The 17,971-nt window shown below is 39.3% G+C and overlaps 1 pseudogene; it reads left to right on the top strand.

Moving 5' to 3' along the window:
• Nucleotides 1-16,983: 16,983 nt before the first annotated feature.
• The window catches only part of LOC102984685 (60S ribosomal protein L6-like), a 1,547-nt pseudogene continuing 559 nt past the window's right edge, over nt 16,984-17,971 (top strand).

Below are 17,971 nucleotides of genomic sequence, written 5' to 3'. Positions count from 1 at the left end.
GAGTTTGAACCCCATCTAAGAGTACAGGTTCTTCTCTCTTATAACAGTTCTTGCCCATTTACAAGAGACATCTCCAAGCACCCAGTGTATTTTTCCCATAGTTCCAATTTCCTGCTCATCTGTTTCTGTCTCCCACCAGATGCCATATGTTTGTTTGTTTCAGGTCCTATGACGTCATCTATGCCGAAGATGCTGCTGTTTTAGACTCTGGAGTCTAAAGTTTTTTAGTCCTAACAATCCTACTTCCTAGGTTAATGTTTCCTCCTGCTACCACATTTGTACCAGCTGGAGAATCCTTCCATCAATGTATTTCTGAGCTGGAGTTACCACTGGTAACATTTCTCAAGGCTTTAGTGGTGTAGGAAAAAGCAATATGTCTTGTCCCATGGGTTTTCTAGCTTTCTTTCAGGCCAACAAAAATACTGCTTTCTCTACCTCTTTTTCTGCAGCAGCACAACCTAATTCCTTACTCTTGTGTTCCATTTCCATTTCCTCCTAAGGAATCCCTATTTCTTTCAGTTAGAGTCAGATTTTTGGGGGTTCTTTTTCCCCAAACTTCTACCTGTGCCGAAGTTACTCTCATTCCTCCTCTACAACATGTAGGATTACACTGTTTGTCTGATGACATCGTTTCCATTATATTCTCTTTCCATTGGACTGCAAGACAAAAATGTATTTTTTTGTTTTTTTGGCAGCATTGGGTCTTTGATGCTGCGCACGGGCTTTTTCTAGTTGTGGTGAGCGGGGGCTACTCTTCGTTGAGGTGTGCAGGCTTCTCATTGCAGTGGCTTCTCCTGTTGCGGAGCACAGGCTCTAGGTGCACAGGCTTCAATAGTTGTGGTACGAGGGCTCAGTAGTTATGGCTCACAGGCCCTAGAGCACAGGCTCAGTAGTTGTGGTGCACAGGCTTAGTTGCTCCATGGCACGCGGGATCTTCCCAGACCAGAGCTCGAACCTGTGTCCCGGCATTGGCAGGCGGATTCTCAACCACTGCGCCACCAGGGAAGTCCCAAAAATGTATTTTTAAAGCTAGTCCTGCTCCATTCCATGCTCCAGACTTACCACTTGTACATGAAGTTGCTCTTTAGAGCAATCCTTGAGTCTCACCTTTCTGCCTTTCTCACTCTATGTGTTCTTCCTACACAATTTGTTTTCTCTTATGGAGCTTCAATTTCCTCCTATAGCCTAAATGCATGAAAATGGTAATCGCAAGAATAATTGTGCAATTACATATTACTGCAAACAAATTTAGGCCCATATGATCAAAGACTCCATGAACAAAGCTAAAAGACGAGCAAACCTGATTAGGAGAAAGTATTTGCCACATACTTAAAAGATTATCTTACAGATTAATAAGAAAAAGTCTAAAGATATAATAGAAATGTAAACAGTTTATGAACAGACGAGTCACAGAAGAGAGAATACAAATGGCCAATAAACATATGAAAAGATGCTCAATCTAACTAGTAACCATGGAAATACAAATTAAAACAATAATGACAGTATTTCTCTCCATTAGATTGCCAAAAATGGTTGATTTTCTTATTGAGCTTTTGCAAGGTTTTGAGGAATTGAGTACTTTCAGATATTACTAGTGGGAATATAAATTGGTTCAACCAGTTTGTACATTCCTTACAACTCATAAGTTCCACACATAGATTTCTATCACAATATGGCACAGACATCTATATGAAGGTTCAGTGCAGCACTGTCTATAATAGATAAAAATTAGTAACATTTTAACTGTCCATCAAGCAGGAAATAGCTAAATAAATTAGATTCACAATAGTATATTATATAGCAGTTAAAAGGAGTATACTAGATCTATTTGAATCAACATGGATAAATCACAAAACATACTTGCTAATTTAAAAAGGCAAACTACAGAATAATATGTATAATATGACATCATTTGTTAAACACACACATATACATGATACTAAAACAATATTCTGAAAACTCATAATAGTGGTTACCTCCAGGAACTGGGGAAAAGTACACATCGCAAGTGGAAAGCAGGGTAATAATAACAAACATTTTTAAGAGCTTATTAAATATGATATGGTGTTTAAGTGTTTTACATAAATTATTACATTTTATCCTTAAAACCATCCTGTGAGATAGGTTATCTGGAGAATGGAAATTAATAACATTTCCATTCTCCAGATAAGGAAACTTAGGCACAGACAGGTTGAGCAACTTGCCTAAAGTTGCACAGCCAGTTAATTGGTAGAGTTAAACTTAAACCAAGGCAATCCGGCTATAGGCCTCCTTTAATAACAATGCTTGGGATATGGCATTGGGGTAGTGGGGTAGTGATCCAAGAGGACTTCACAGCAGCTTTAGCTTTCTAGGTTTTTGAAAGGAGAATGTATTCAGGAACCACTTATATAGCTAAAAATCAATTTTAAAGAGGAAAAGCAATTATTGATACATCTTAGATGGAACCACATCAAAAAGGAAAAGAAGAATGAATGAACAAAGGGAAGGGAGAAAGGAACGAAAGAAGGAAGGGAGGGAGGGAGTAAGGAAGTCTTCTCCCATGTACTTTCTAGCTTGAAAGAATGAATGAAGGGAGGGAGAGAGGTAACAAGAAGGAGAGAGGACTTTCACCCCTCTTTATCTGTTTAGTGATGAATTTCATAGCTCTGGTTTATCAGACACTTCTAGTGATCCACAATCCATGACATTATTAGGATTTATCTCAGTCCAGATTGAGAAAAAGGAGATAAAAGGAAAACAAAACCCTTGGATTGTGAATACACTCTCCTGTCCACAAATGCTGGCACTACCAGCCCAAAATTCTCTACAGAGAAGCTCTTTCTTTTCTGAAATGAGCCCTCCTTTGCCCTTGAAACTAATTCCCAACACAGGACAATCCGTTCTGTCTCATTACCCAGAGATGTTACCTGGCCTGCAGTTATCCCCATTGTTTGGCTCTGATGGCGAGAAAAGACAATTCCAGTCAAATTGCAATTAAAGAAAGGAAAGAAAGAAAAGTTTTTCTTAGTTCTTAGAAATCATCCATTGTTCCCCAAGACCTTCCAGGGGGCAACAGAGCACATCTGTCTCTTATTAAAGAGGAAGAGCCCTCTGTAATCACCCCAGCTGTATGGGGAAACCAGTTTTCCTAAAAAGCCAACCAAAGAAAACCCTACAATATGAGGGTTTTCTTTCTTTTCCTTTTTACCCAAAAAGAAATTTACCACCAGGAACCGCATTTACCCTCTACTTCACCATAGAGAAAGTTCCAGGCCCTAGCACGGTGCCCTAAACTGTGTTCTTGGACTTGACCAATCCAACCTCTTTGCGGGAGGAGTAATAACTGAGGGAAGTGAGATTTGAGCTCCCCCAAGTGGCTGAAGCCTTCTGCTAACCTGGACGGGTGGAATAGGCTTTTGCGGTATCATGGATTTCTCGGCTCTGTGTGCAATCCATCTTTCTTCATTTGATGTGTTTTTTATAGCGTTTTCTGAAATAACATCATTTTGTGACGAGTTCTTATCCTGAAACATTGAATACTGCAGTGTTTATGACTGGGGTTAGCCCAGAATTTTTCTCAATAATAGATAGTACAATCTGCTATTCCTTCCTTTCTCTTTTTGCCAACCCACACGGCACTACTTATGTGAATTCATTTCTTTGAGCAAGTTTTTGTTTTCAGGGCTGCATTACAATTAACTTAGTATCAGATTTTCCAAATGTTCTATGACCAAGGAGAGAAATAACGCCTGTGTGTGATTTACTCTAATGCAGTCCTCAAAACAAGGCATCTAGTTCTATGATTAAGAATAAAATAAAACATATTAAGTTTGGTACACATTCCTCACGCCCAAATACCTCAAGAACACAAAACGCAGAGCCCCTTAGCCAAAGCTTGCAGTACTTCCTGTCTGCTCTGTCTTACGAACTCCTTCCACATATAGAACAAGTCTTGAATTTGGCAATTCTTCTTGCTGCAGCAGCATATTTTCTCATTTAAAAAAAAAAGTTCTTTCTCCTAAAGAGTAAGATAACCAAAATTAAAAGGTAAACCACAAACTGGGGAAATACTGCAATTGCTATGATAAAGCATTTATATGAGACTCTCAGAGAAAGAATATTACCTCAGTCAATAAAAAGATATAAATATTATTTCCAAAAGAGGAAACACTAATGAGCAACAAAATTTGCAAATACTTCACCCTCTAAAGAGATCAAAGAAATAAAAATTAAACAAGGTAACATTTTTGTCTATCATATTAACAAAGATGTTTAAAATGCTAAAATGATGCATCTACATACAGTAAAATAGACATTGGACAACTTATTTTTGAAAGCAAGCTGATAACCCCTCCTACACTGTTGGTGGGAAAGTAAATTGGTAGAGCCACTATGGAGAACAGTATGCAGGCTCCTTAAAAAACTAAAAATAGAGTTGCCATATGATCCAGCAATCCCACTCCTGGGCATATACTCGGAGAAAACCATAATTCGAAGAGATACATGCACCCCAATGTTCATTGCAGCACTATTTACAATAGCCAGGACATGGAAGCAAACTAAATGTCCATCGATGGATGAATGGATAAAGAAGATGTGGTACATATATACAACGGAATATTAGTCATAAAAAAGAATGAAATAATGCCATTTGCAGCAACATGGATGGACATAGAGATTGTCATACTGAGTGAGGTAAGTCAGATAGAGAAGAATAAATATCATATAATATCACTTATATATGGAATCTAAAAAATGGTATAGATGAACTTATTTACAAAACAGAAATAGAGTCACAGATGTAGAAAACAAACTTATGGTTACCAAGGGGGAGGGGACAAATTGGGAGATTGGGACTGACATATACACACTACTATATAAGGACTAATAAGGACCTAATGTATAGCTAATAAGGACCTAATGTATAACTAATAACTAATAAGGACCTAATGTATAGCACAGGGAGCTCTCCTCAAGTGGCTGAAGAGAGCCTACATGGGGAAAGAATCTAAAACAAGAGTGGTGGGACTTTCCTGGCAGTCTAGTGGTTAGGACTCTGAACTTCCACTGCAAGGGGCACAGGTTCGATCCCTGGCCGGGGAACTAAAATCCCGCAAGCCACTAGGCGTGGCCAAAAATATATAAATAAATAAATATTAAAAAGTGTGGATATATTAATATGTATACCTGATTCACTTTGCGGTGGAGCAGAAACTAACACAACACTGTAAATCAACTATACTCCAATAAAAATTAATTAAAAAGAAAAAAGAAAAGCTGATAGCTTTTAAGTCTTATTCCTCTCCCTTCTGCTGCCCCACCTGCGCAAGCTGGTAGGAAAGTGTAGATGCTCCCTCCTTTGATTCAGATAAGAAGTTCCAACTATACAAGCCCTTGCCTGTGCCTGGGAACCCTCACTGGTAGCCCCACCCCTTAACCCAATAAAAGCCAAAGCCAGTCACCCTTCTTGCTCTCGCAAGCCATTTTCAGACATGCTTGGGAGCCTACCCTACTCCTTTCAAAAAACCTCAAAATGTGAGTAATAAACCTCTTTCTATCCTCTTGAGGGGTGTGTGTGGTGTATGTGTGAGATCACTAGTCTCGACATCTGAACCAACTTTGGGTAGGAAGTCCATCTCACCTCTACAAAAGCCCTGCTAATAGTTGAGGTGTTAACGTCACACGATTAAGACAGTATTTGCCAGATCCTGAAGAGTGTAAAGCTGTGTTTTTCCCCTTTTGCAATAGATAAATATTTGGTGGAGAGATAACTATGTAAAATCTGATTCTTTTTTTGTGGTACGAGGGCCTCTCACTGTTGTGGCCTCTCCCGTTGCGGAGCACAGGCTCCGGACGCGCAGGCTCAGTGGCTATGGCTCACGGGCCCAGCCGCTCCGCGGCATGTGGGATCTTCCCGGACCAGGGCACGAACCCGTGTCTCCTGCATCAGCAGGCGGATTCTCAACCACTGCGCCACCAGGGAAGCCCTAAAATCTGATTCTTTACCTCACTTTCCCTTACTAGTTTTGACACCCATTAATGTTATTTATTACTCTAATTTTTCAAATGGAGATTTTCTAATATTGTCAATTCTTCTACATTTAGTAATTGGCTTTCTACGCAAAGGAAGACTTCTCTAGCCTTCCTATTTATTTATTTATCCAACTTTACTGAGGTATAATTGACATATCTCATATAATTGACACATAACATTGTAAAAGCTTGGGGTGTACAAAGTGATAATTTGATACATGTACATATTGTGAAGTGATTACTACAGTAAGGTTAGTTAACACCTCCAACACCTCCCATAATTACAGTGTGTGTGTGTGTGTGTGTGTGTGTGTTGAGAACATTTAAGATCTACTTAGCAACTTTCAAGTATATAACACAGTATTGTTAAATATAGCTACCATGCTGTACATTAGATTCCCACTTATTTATCTTATAACTGGAAGTTTTTACCCTTTGACCAATATCTCCATTTCCTCCACCCCCTACCCCCAAGCAACCACCACATTACTCTCTGTTTCTATGAGTTTGGCTTTTTTAGATTCCACATATAGGTGAGATCATACAGTATTTGTCCTTCTCTGACTTACTTCACTTAGGATAATGTCCTCAAGTTCCATTCATATTGTTGTGAATGGCAGGATTTCCTTTTTTATGGCTGAATAATATTCCATTGTGTGTATATATTCCACATTTTCTTTATCCATTCACATGTAGATGAATACTTAACGTTGTTTCTATGTCTTGTCTATTGTGAATAATTCTGCAATGAACATGGAGGTGCAGGTATCTCTTCAAGATACTGATTTCATTTCCTTCATATCTATACCCAGAAGTAAGATTGCTGGATCATGTAGTAATTTTAATTTTTTAGGAAACTCCATACTGTATTAATTTGTGTTCTCACCAACAATGTACAAGAGTTCTAATTTCTCCACAACCTCATCAATACTTACTTGTTATCTTTTATTTTTTGGATAATAGCTATTCTAACAGGTATGAGGTGATTCTGATTACGTTATTAATTTATATTTCCCTGGAAGTTAGTGATGTCAAGCATCTTTTCATATACCTGTTGGCCTTTTGTATAACTTCTTTGGGAAAATGTCTACCCATTTTTAAATGTCTACCCATTTTAAAATCAGATTATTTGTTTTTTCCTATTGAGTTGTATGAGCTGCTTATATATTTTGGATATGAACATCTTATCAGATACATGGCTTGCAAATACTTTCTCTCATCTTGTAGGTAATATTTTCATTTTGTTGACACTTTTGCTGTGCAGAAGCTTTTTAGTTTGATGTAGACCTACTTGTTTATTTTTGCTTTTGTTGCTTGTGTTTTTGGTGTCATATCCAAAAAGTTGTTACCAAGACCAATATGAAGGAGCTTTTCCCCTATATTTTCTTCCAGGAGTTTTACAGTTTCAGGTCTTACACTTAAGTCTTTAACCAATTTCAAGTTAAGTTTTGTGAGTGGTGTAAGACAGGCATCAAATTTCATTCTTCTGCATATGAATATCTAGTTTTCCCAACATTGTTTATTGAAGAGCTTATCCTTTCCCCACTGAGTATTCTTGACTCCCTTGTCAAATATTAGTTGACCGTAAATGTGTGGGTTTATTTCTGGGCTCTCTATTCTGTTCTATTGTTCCACATGTCTATTTTCATGCCAGTATCATACTGTTTTCATTACTATTGCTTTCTGTTTCTGTAGATGGGACCACAGCAAGTCAGCCACGTGGTTGTGAGCTTGTCTTGCCAAAACAGCTCTCCTTGGACTTGACCTGAACCAGGGTTTCACAATCTCCTACCTGGTACCTAAAACTCCCAAAAGAGGCACTTTTGTTTGTAGATTTTTACTATTTTTCCAATGCTATGCTGATACCACTGATACCACACTGCCTTGACTATAATACCTTTACAATAAGTTTTGAAATGAAGCATTATAAGCTCCCAAACTTTCTTTTTCCTTTTTCAAAGTTGTTTGGTTATTCCAGGCCTTTTGTATTTCCATATAAATTGGAAAATGAGATTGTCAATTGCAACCAAAAAAAAAAAAAACTTTGGGACTCATACTAGACTGTAATTTAGGGAGAATTGGCATCTTAATAATATCTAGTATTTTAATTCATGAACATAGTATCTCTTTATTTAGTTAAGTCTCTTTTAATTGCATTGTTCCCATTGAAAAGTCTGTAGTTATTCTTATCTTTCTTCTTTCCATGTGTCTTTTTTCTCTGCTTGCTTTTATGATTTTTCTTTGTCACTGATATTAAGCAATTTGATTATGATGTGACTTAGTATAGTTTTATTCATGTATCTTATTCTTGGAGTTCTTCTCATATCTGTGGATTTAGAGTTTTCATCAAATTTGGAAACCTTTTAGCCATTATTTGAATTTGAATTTTTTTTCTGTTCCCACTTACCTCCTTTAGGATCTCCCGTTATATGTGTAGTAGGCCATTTGAACTTGTCCCAAGTTCACTGAAGCTGGGTTCACTTTCTTCAGTCTTTTTTCTTTCTGCATTTCATTTTATATAGTTTTTATTGCTATGGGGTTTTTTTGTTTTGTTTTTTTTGTTTTTTTCGGTACGCGGGCCTCTCACTGCTGTGGCCTCTCCTGTTGCGGAGCACAGGCTGCAGACGCGCAGGCTCAGTGGCCATGGCTCACGGGCCCAGACGCTCCGTGGCATGTGGGATCTTCCCGGACTGGGGCACGAACCCGTGTCCCCTGCATCGGCAGGCGGACTCTCAACCAATGCGCCACCAGGGAAGCCCTATTGCTATGTTTTTGAATTCACTAATCTTTCCTTCTGCAGTAACTAATCTATTAATTCCATCCAATATATTTTTTTGTTTCAGACATATTTTTAATCTTTGGAAGTTTGTTTTGAGTTTTAAAAAATATTTCATGACTCTTCTTACTGTATTTAATTTTAATCTACTTTCCTGAATATATGAAATATAATTACAATATCCATTTTTATGTCCTTGTCTATTAATTCTATAACCTATGCTGTTTCTGAGTCTATTTTTATTGATTGATTTTTTTCCATTGTGGTCCACGTTTTCCTACATCTTTGTATATCTGGTAATTTTTTTATTGGATCACAAACACTGTTACTTTTACCCTGTTGGGTACTGGATGTTTTTTTCCATATTTCTACAAATATTCTTGGGCTTTGTTCTTGGAGTAAAGATATTTAGAAACAGTTTTACTTTTCTAAGGTTTGCTTTTATACTTCTTTATGTGAGACCAGAACAGCTTTTAATCTAGGGCTAATTTTGTCCCACCACTGCACAGCATTATCCTTCTGAGTACACTCTCTGACTTCCATAACTTACAAGGTCTATCCATCCTGGCTGGTGGGAATACAAACTCTTCCAAGCCTTATGTGAATCCCCATGATTTTTCCTTCTAGTCCTTTTAGGCAGTTCTTTCCCCAAACTTGAGTAGTTTCCTCACACAAATATGCTTCTCAGTACTCAGGTGAAAACTCAAAGGAGCGGGGTGGGGAAGTGCTTCCCTGGTGGTGCAATGGTTAGGAATCCGCCTTCCAATGCAGGGGACAAGGGTTCGAGCCCTGGTCCGGGAAGATCCCACATGCCGCAGAGCAATTAAGCCTGTGTGCTGCAACTAATGAGCCTGCGCTCTAGAGCCCATGAGCCACAACTACTGAGCCTGCGTACCACAACTACTGAAGCCCACACGCCTAGAACCCATGCTCCGCAACAAGAGAAGCCACCACAATGAAAAACCCGCACACTGCAACTAGAGAAAGCCCGCATGCAGCAATGAAGACCCAATGCAGCCAAAAATTAATTAATTAATTAATTAAAAATTTTGTAAAAAGAACTCAAAAGGGATATGCTCTTCAGATCTTTAGAGATTTATTGCTCTAAAGAGTCATCTCTTTGGTACTTTGCCCCATGAACTCCAACTGCCATGCATGGCCTCCCTGGACTCACTGCCAACACCTCATAGGCTCCAAGGAGAATCCAGTCCTTAGTCTATCTTGTCCAAAAGCGAACATTTCCTTAATGGCATTTTGATGAAGAGAGAAGGGAAAAAGAAAAAAAAGTAAGAAAACAAATACTTTTTAAGAAAGAGAATGGAAGGGTAGGGAAGGAGAAATAAAAGAGGAGGTGGTAAAATTGCTTATAAAATTTTTAATAATACTGGAGAAAGCTTATGACACAATATTTTAAAGAATACAAAAGTGTACATACACAATATGGTCTCAATTATGAAAACACACACACACATACACACACACACACACACACACATACACACACAAAATTGGGCCAGGACTAAGAAAGATGCTTAAAACACTTGCCCTTTGGAATAAAATTTTTCTTATTTTTAGTTTTTCTGTATTTTCTATCATTTTAGCAACAATAAGTAGAATTTTCATAATAAAGAAGAAAAAACTATAACTGAGATGAACTGGATTCACCTTAAAATAAGAAGGAAAATAAGGAGAAAAAGATCAAAATGTCTCAAATTTTGTAACAATTATTTTAGGTAAAAGGCTTCTATGAGTTTCCATATCAAGATAAGAAAGTCCACTTATTTATTTATTTATTTATTTTTGGCTGCATTGGGTCTTCGTTGCTGCACGCGGGCTTCCTCTAGTTGCGACGAGCGGGGGCTACTCTTCATTGCGGTGCCCGGGCTTCTCATTGTGGTGGCTTCTCTTGTTGCCAAGCACGGGCTCTAGGCACACCGGCTTCAGTAGTTGTGGAACGTGGGCTCGGTAGCTGTAGCCTGCAGCCTCTAGAGCGCAGGCTTAGTAATTGTGGCACACGGGCTTAATTGATCTGCGGCATGTGTGATCTTCCCAGACCAGGGCTCGAACCTGTGTCCCCTGCATTGGCAGGCGGATTCTTAACCTCTGCACCATGAGGGAAGTCCCCAGAAAGTCCACTTATTTAACTTCCCAGAACATCACCACTCACCACCATCACTGCTGCTAAAAATGTAGCCACCAAAGATCCAAGAGACTTGTAATTCCAAATAAGACGCTACACAATACTAGGTAAAACTGCCTTCTCCCTTACACTAACCTGAAGACTCTCCAATGATAGTGGCCAAAAGCCTGCTGGCATTTGAAATGAATGCCAGAAATCGGGCTCCAGCTCTCCAAATTCTTGACTTACTGCGATGATGTTACAAATAGGTTTTCAGATGGGATATTGAACTTTGCAGTAACATTTAAACTCCATAAAATTCAAAGAAAAAGGGAATGTTATTTTAAACAGTCCCAAGAACAAACAAATCTGTAGGGGTTACTGAATATGAAAACCTAATTCTCTTTGCTAGACTTACGTGCAGCATGTCCTCCAACCATGCTTCCTCTGCCATCTTGTATTGATAAATTCAGTGTTTGTAGGATTTAAAGAGATTTTGTGTAAAGATAGTTTATCTAAATGAACATAAACAAAATAAAAATAGTCTTTCCCCAAAAAGGCAAACATTTTGCCTCTTTGTTCACTGATTTCCCAGTAAAATTCAGTGTTTCTTCTTCTATGTAAACCTTGTATTTGCCATGGCTAACTCAGTTTTCTGCTATTCTGTTCATACATATTAAAGGACTCAATGACATAATTGGCTTTGCTTTTCACTCAGTTGCTTAGGGCTTATAAAAATAAAACACAAATACCCACAGCTGTTCAAGGCAATCACTCAGCTCTTTGAGAAAAAAATACAGACATAGGGACAGGTGGCCTCAGTCTCAGCACAACATTCAGAATCAAGGGTGCAGCAACTGCAGCTGTGTTTCCAGGAGAAAACAGCAAAGTCCCTGGCTTTCTAGGCTAATTATAGCTATAATATGGACAGGCGAGATCAAGAGAGTGATGTGTCTTGAATCTTGCTTCTCCTGGAAGTTGACCAACCGATATCCAAAGTCTTCCTCTATGGGAATACCTCAGGGTTTCTGATTACCCAGGGGAGGTAGTTCAACAATCCATAAAATGAGGAGTTAGCAGCAAACTGATTTCTGGTGGTGACGTCGGTGAAGAATGTACCAGGAGGTCTACCCGCCCTCTCTGCAGATAGCCTGATTGCAGTAACTTGACTTTCTAAGTACAATTGAGCAAACGCACGAAGACGGAGCAAGGGAAGGCGATAACTGAGATGGATTTGAAGGAGAATAACTAAGTGGGTGATACTATCTTGTTCTACCCTTAATATACTTACAGCACCCTGCCTAGTCAAAGCTTCCACCTGATACCCAGGGGGTGTGAGATCACAGAAGTCATGACTCTTGTTTCAAACATGGCTGTCCTAGCTGCTTCCAGTTCCCTTCAGCCATGGCTACCCCCAGAGCTTGCCTTATGACCCCTTGAATCTCAGAATTCCTGCACAACAGTTTTCAGCTTTATTTACATTCCTAACTTCAGATTCATCACAGAATTGGGTTGGGAGTCCCTACTCCATGTCTCAGTCCTACTGGCCACAGCCCTGACCAGGTCATCCCTCCCCAAAGTGGCAAGTGAACCAAATAGCAGCTTAAATCTTGATACCATCTTTCTACCCTAAATTACCATAAAGCCTCTCCAAAACAATTCAGCCATTGATTTATGGGCTATATTGGCACTTCTCAAACATTTTTTATGGCAGCTCTTTTACCTTATTCATTCCTAATTTCCAGTGGAAAAAGAATTTGAGAAGAATAATCAAGATGATAATACAAGAAAAAAATCTAACAAAGGGAAAACCTAGCGGTAATTTTTCATATATGTTAATAAATATTTATTAAGTTAATGAGTATTTGTATAACAATGGAACACCATTAACCAACTCAAGTCAAAACTGATGACGCACTCATAAAGATCAGTCCTTCCAAACTTTATGGACATTCCAATCATCTCCTTTTACGAATTCTAAATTTTAAGAGGTTAGAGGATACCTACTTTCACTGCTTCTATTCAGCATAGTACTGGAAGTTCTAGCCAGAACAATTAGGCAGGAAAAATAAATAAAAGGCATCCAAACTGGAAAGGAAAAAGTAAAATGATCTCTGTTGGGAGATGATAGTAATCCCAGAGCTGTGCTAAGCCATATTGGAGCCTATGACAAAAGGAAAATTCAGTAATACTGATTCTGTATTTAATTTAAAATTTGATATTTTGTTCATCATTGACTTTTTACATTAATTTTGACGTTTTAAAATATGCTTATCTTGACCATTTAGTTTTTTGGTGCTTCCTTAAATTTTGTACCTGAGGTGAGTGCCTCACTTGCTTACCTTAGTCTGAGCCTTGTTTAAAACTCAGCAAGTTTCTAGTTTGTAGTCTTAATCATACCCCGAAAATTATGTCACTTTAAGAATGGAAGGAAAATCTTATATCTGCGGATTATTTCCCAACCCATCTGGAGGCTCTTTACCATCTAGGGCTTTTGCATTTGCTGTGCCTTGCCCTGCGTTCTCTTCCCGTCTTCACATGGTTGGCTGTCTCTCATCCTTAACAGATTAAGTGTCTTATCAGAGAAATCTTCACCAAACCCCTTCTAAAATGGGTTTTTTAATGTCTCTTTTATTATTGGGAACACAGAATCCTATTTGTTTCTTTCATAGCGCTTAAAAAATTGCATTTATGTACGTGTTTGCTGAGTTCTTTATCATGTGTACTCCCCCTGCCATTACTCTATAAGCACCAAGAGGACAGGGACCCTATCTTGTTCACCATTACATCACCATTACATAACAGAGGGCCTAACATACAGTAGGTTCTTAATATATACTGACTGAATGGGTGAAGAAGCTAAGGGGGATTTAGAAACACCCAGATGAGTTGGGGACCTTCCCAGACAGAAGACTTTTGCTCTGCTTCCTGTTGAACATCTGGAATGCAATCACCTTATCAGTTCCCCATACCACCCACCAGAGACCCAAACTCCTGAAAGTAAATCAGGTGGTGAGCATGGTTTGGGAGGCGTGATCTAGATGGGATTCAGTTATCGCTGAAAGCTGGCAAGGGGGTTTGGAAGAAAAAGTACTAGTCGGTAGAAATGGAATGTGTACTGGGAGGGAAGAGTGTTGTTGCACCAGGGCCAAATGGGAGTTATAACCAGACTTCAAGGGGTTTCCCTAGTACTAGTCAGGACTGGGGGGAACCCCGTCAGCCAGGGAAACCACTGGCCCTGATCAAACCAGAGAGGCCAGAACACAAATTACACTAAGCAACGGCTTCGCCCTGGAATGCATTCAGGCCTGGCACCAACCAGGTGGACGACCGATATTACTGAGGAGCCAGAAGACACAGGTTTATGAACACAAGGACGCCCTCCACTCAATACCGTAAGGTTACATAAGCAAATACACCAAGACACCATCTTGGAGTGAAGCAAGGGGGAAGAAGAGGGGTAAAAACTAAAAGACCTCAGACCAAAAAGACTTGTTAAAATTGTTTTTTTTTTTAATATTCATTAGTTCTTTTCTTTTTCTTTTCAGTAATGCTAAGTTTTGGCCTTGTTAGAGAATTGTACAATAAGCAACTGATTTGCTGTTAATCTATTAAAAATAGAGAAGGATAATTGAAAAATATGCTGAACATCAAAGCTGATCTGGTGCTCAATGGAAAAAACGGAGAACGGAAGCTATCATTTTGTCTCAGTCTGCTTAACTTTAGGTTTAAATCATTGAATTGGGCTAAGTTTGTTTTTCTTCTTTCTCCTGTCTTGTAAAGAAGACCACTTCAGTTTTGGAGAACTAAGAATCTACATTTTCTTAACACATTCAAGAGACAGTGTAAGAAAATTAAAAGATTTCACAGCAAATGAACGAAAGAACTCTGATGGGCTATGATTTGGAAACATGGGTCTATATGGCTGATTTGAATACTACCTATTGTTGCTTTTTGTTTGGTCCAAGAATGATTGACTTATAGACTACTAGAGCTGGGCAATTCCTTAGTACTCATGTGTTTCAATCTTCCTTATTCGACAAATGAGGAAAGATATTATTTGTTCATCCCAGTTTTGTTCCTTTAAAATGCCATCCTCACCTCACAAGTCATGCCAGAACTCATATGGAGGACGTCCCCACTAAGTTACATGGATCCTCCACCTTCACTTGCCCCTCACTCCCATCCTGTTCCAGGCTCTCACTCTCTGTTAATGCTTCATCCAGACTCTCCCTCCGGTGCATAACTCAATGCCGTATCTCCCCTTTTAGTGGTCTGACTTCAGAGTCGGCTCCATTTCTAAACAGTTACTCTTGCTATGGCTCTGCAGTAAAACGATCTTATGAGTAGCTCCTATCTAGATAAGCTTCTTCCTGGTCTTCCTGGTTTGACCCGGCCCTCAAGACTTCACACCAGTATATTGATCAGTAGGCAACATTCTCAGGTCTGTTCTGACCTTGGCAATGAGAATAAGTATCTTTTTTATTTTTCTACATCTTGATGTCTTCAATTAGATTATAAATTCCTTGAAACAAGGATTATTCATCTTTATATTCTTCCCCACGTTACCTAAGACAGTTGCTGGCATATAACTAGTGACAAAAGTATTGGTTAATTGATTTAAATCACTCCCTGATCACCAATACAACCCCACTCCATATTCTGAGTGAGCAGGGTAGGCAGCTGCTGGCTTGATATAAATTTAGAATTTAGGAAAGCTCTCCCAGCCCAGGGACTGTTTCTCTCTGCCAGGATCCCTAAAATAACCACATTACTCACCGCTTTGAGCCAAGGCCTTGAAAATTCTTGTTAAAATGCAAATGTCATTTGAGAGAGATAACATGAAGTTATCAATACCTATTAATAACATAGAATATTATTAGTTTAGCAGAGAATATGAAAGATCCAGAGGATGGAAAGACAGACTTAAGTCAACCCCCAAATTTAGGACCTAGTAAAATCAGGAACAGTATCTTGGCAATAGGTGGATGTGTATTGAAAGGAACAATTATCTCAGAAAACTCAAATGAGGTGATAGTAAAAATGCACCTGATACAGTGAAAAAATGATTAATAGTAATATAATGACTATTTTTTAGGTACATACGCTGTGTCAGATAGTTTTCTAGGTGCTTTACACATTTTAGCTCACTTTTCATTTCTTCATCTCTAAGATAGGTATAATTATTTTTCCACACTTTTAGTTGAAGAAACCAAGGCAGAGAGACATTAAGTGATTTGCCCAATGTCACAAAGCCACTACGGGGTAGGGCTGGAATTGGAACAAGCTTTCTGGTTCTAGAGTCTCTAGGTTGAACCTCCAAGCTACAGCCTTCGATTGTTGTTTTCGTAATATGGTCATGATTTTAACCACACAAAGAGGGTTGATCATTCATTCCTCTCAGACTCACCTACAATCTACAAGTTTCTCCATATGTCTATTCATTTCCATTCCTCCTACAAGCTAACCCAAGTTCTCTATTTCTTTTTTAGGAAGCACTCACTGTCTGCCAAACACTGTGCCAGACCTTATCTCATTTAAGCCTCAGATAAAATATTAATAATTTCTACATGAAGAAACTAAGGCACAGGAGGCTCATTACCTGCCCCCCGCCAAAGTCATTCTGTAATATTAGTCCTGGGATTTGAACCCACAAAGGCTGATTCCAGAGCCCTTAGTCATATTTCCCATGTGACCCAACCACATGGTTATCCTACAAGTTTCCTAACTCACCTCCCTTTGGCTGGTCTTTCCCCCAACCCAACTCCCACATCTCAAACCCTAAGGTCCCCTCTCCTGGCTCCTAATCTGTTATTCAAGGAAGTGGAGGCTGAGGCTCCCACCTTCTTCTTGCTTCTCCAGGTATAAGTACCTACTGAATAGCTACTAACACATTTGACTACATTTTTTAAAAGAAGAAGAAATTAAACATTTCTCCAAGGCCACAAACAATTCAACAAACAAAGGGCAACTCAGTGGGGAGTGGGAAAGGGGGAGGGGCAAGAAAGAGGTAGGGGATTAAGAGGTACAACTACTATGTATAAAACAAATGAGCTACAAGGAGCTCTTTCCCATCTTGCAAGATGGTGGGTGAAAAAGCTGAGAAGCCAGATACTAAGGAGAAAAAACCTGAAGCCAAGAAGGCTGATGCTGGTGGCAAGGTTAAAAGGGTGAAGAAGGTTAAGAAGGGGAAGCCCCGCCGAAACCCTGTCCTGGTCAGAGGAATTGGCAGACATTCCCGATCGGCTATGTATTCCAGAAAGGCCTTGTGCAAGAGGAAGTATTCAGCAGCTAAAGCCAAGGTTGAAAAGAAAAAGAAAAAGAAGATGGCGGTTCTTTCTACTGTCACAAAACCAGTTGGTGGTGTCAAGAATGGTGGTACCCGAGTGGTTAAATTTTGCAAAATGCCTAGGTATTGTCCTACTGAAGATGTGCCCTCGAAAATTGTTGAGTCGGCAAAAAACCCTTCAGTAAAGCATGTGAGAAAACTGTGTGCTGGCATCACTCCTGGGACCGTTCTGATCATCCTCCCTGGGCGCCACAGAGGCAAGAGGGTCATTTTCCTGAAGCAGCTGAGCAGTGGCTTGCTACTTGTGACTGGGTCTCTGTCCGTCAATTGAGTTCCTCAGCATAGAACACACCAGAAATTTGTCATTGCCACCTCCACCAAAATTGATATCAGTGGTGTGAAAATCCCAGAACATCTCACTGATGCTTACTTCAAAAAGTAGCTGCGTAGCTCTATTTACAATAGCCAGGACATGGAAGCAACCTACGTGTCCATCGACAGATGAATGGATAAAGAAGATGTGGCACATATATACAATGGAATATTACTTAGCCATAAAAAGAAACGAAATTGAGTTATTTGTAGTGAGGTGGATGGACCTAGAGTCTGTCATACAGAGTGAAGTAAGTCAGAAAGAGAAAAACAAATACTGTATGCTAACACATATATATGAAATCTAAAAAAAAAAAAAAATGGGGGCTTCCCTGGTGGCGCAGTTGTTGAGAGTCCGCCTGCTGATGCAGGGGACACGGGTTCGTGCCCCAGTCCGGGA

The sequence above is a fragment of the Physeter macrocephalus genome, chromosome 2 (genome assembly GCF_002837175.3).
Source record: "Physeter macrocephalus isolate SW-GA chromosome 2, ASM283717v5, whole genome shotgun sequence".
Classification (NCBI taxonomy): domain Eukaryota; kingdom Metazoa; phylum Chordata; class Mammalia; order Artiodactyla; family Physeteridae; genus Physeter; species Physeter macrocephalus.
This window is presented reverse-complemented; position numbering and strand designations above follow the sequence as displayed.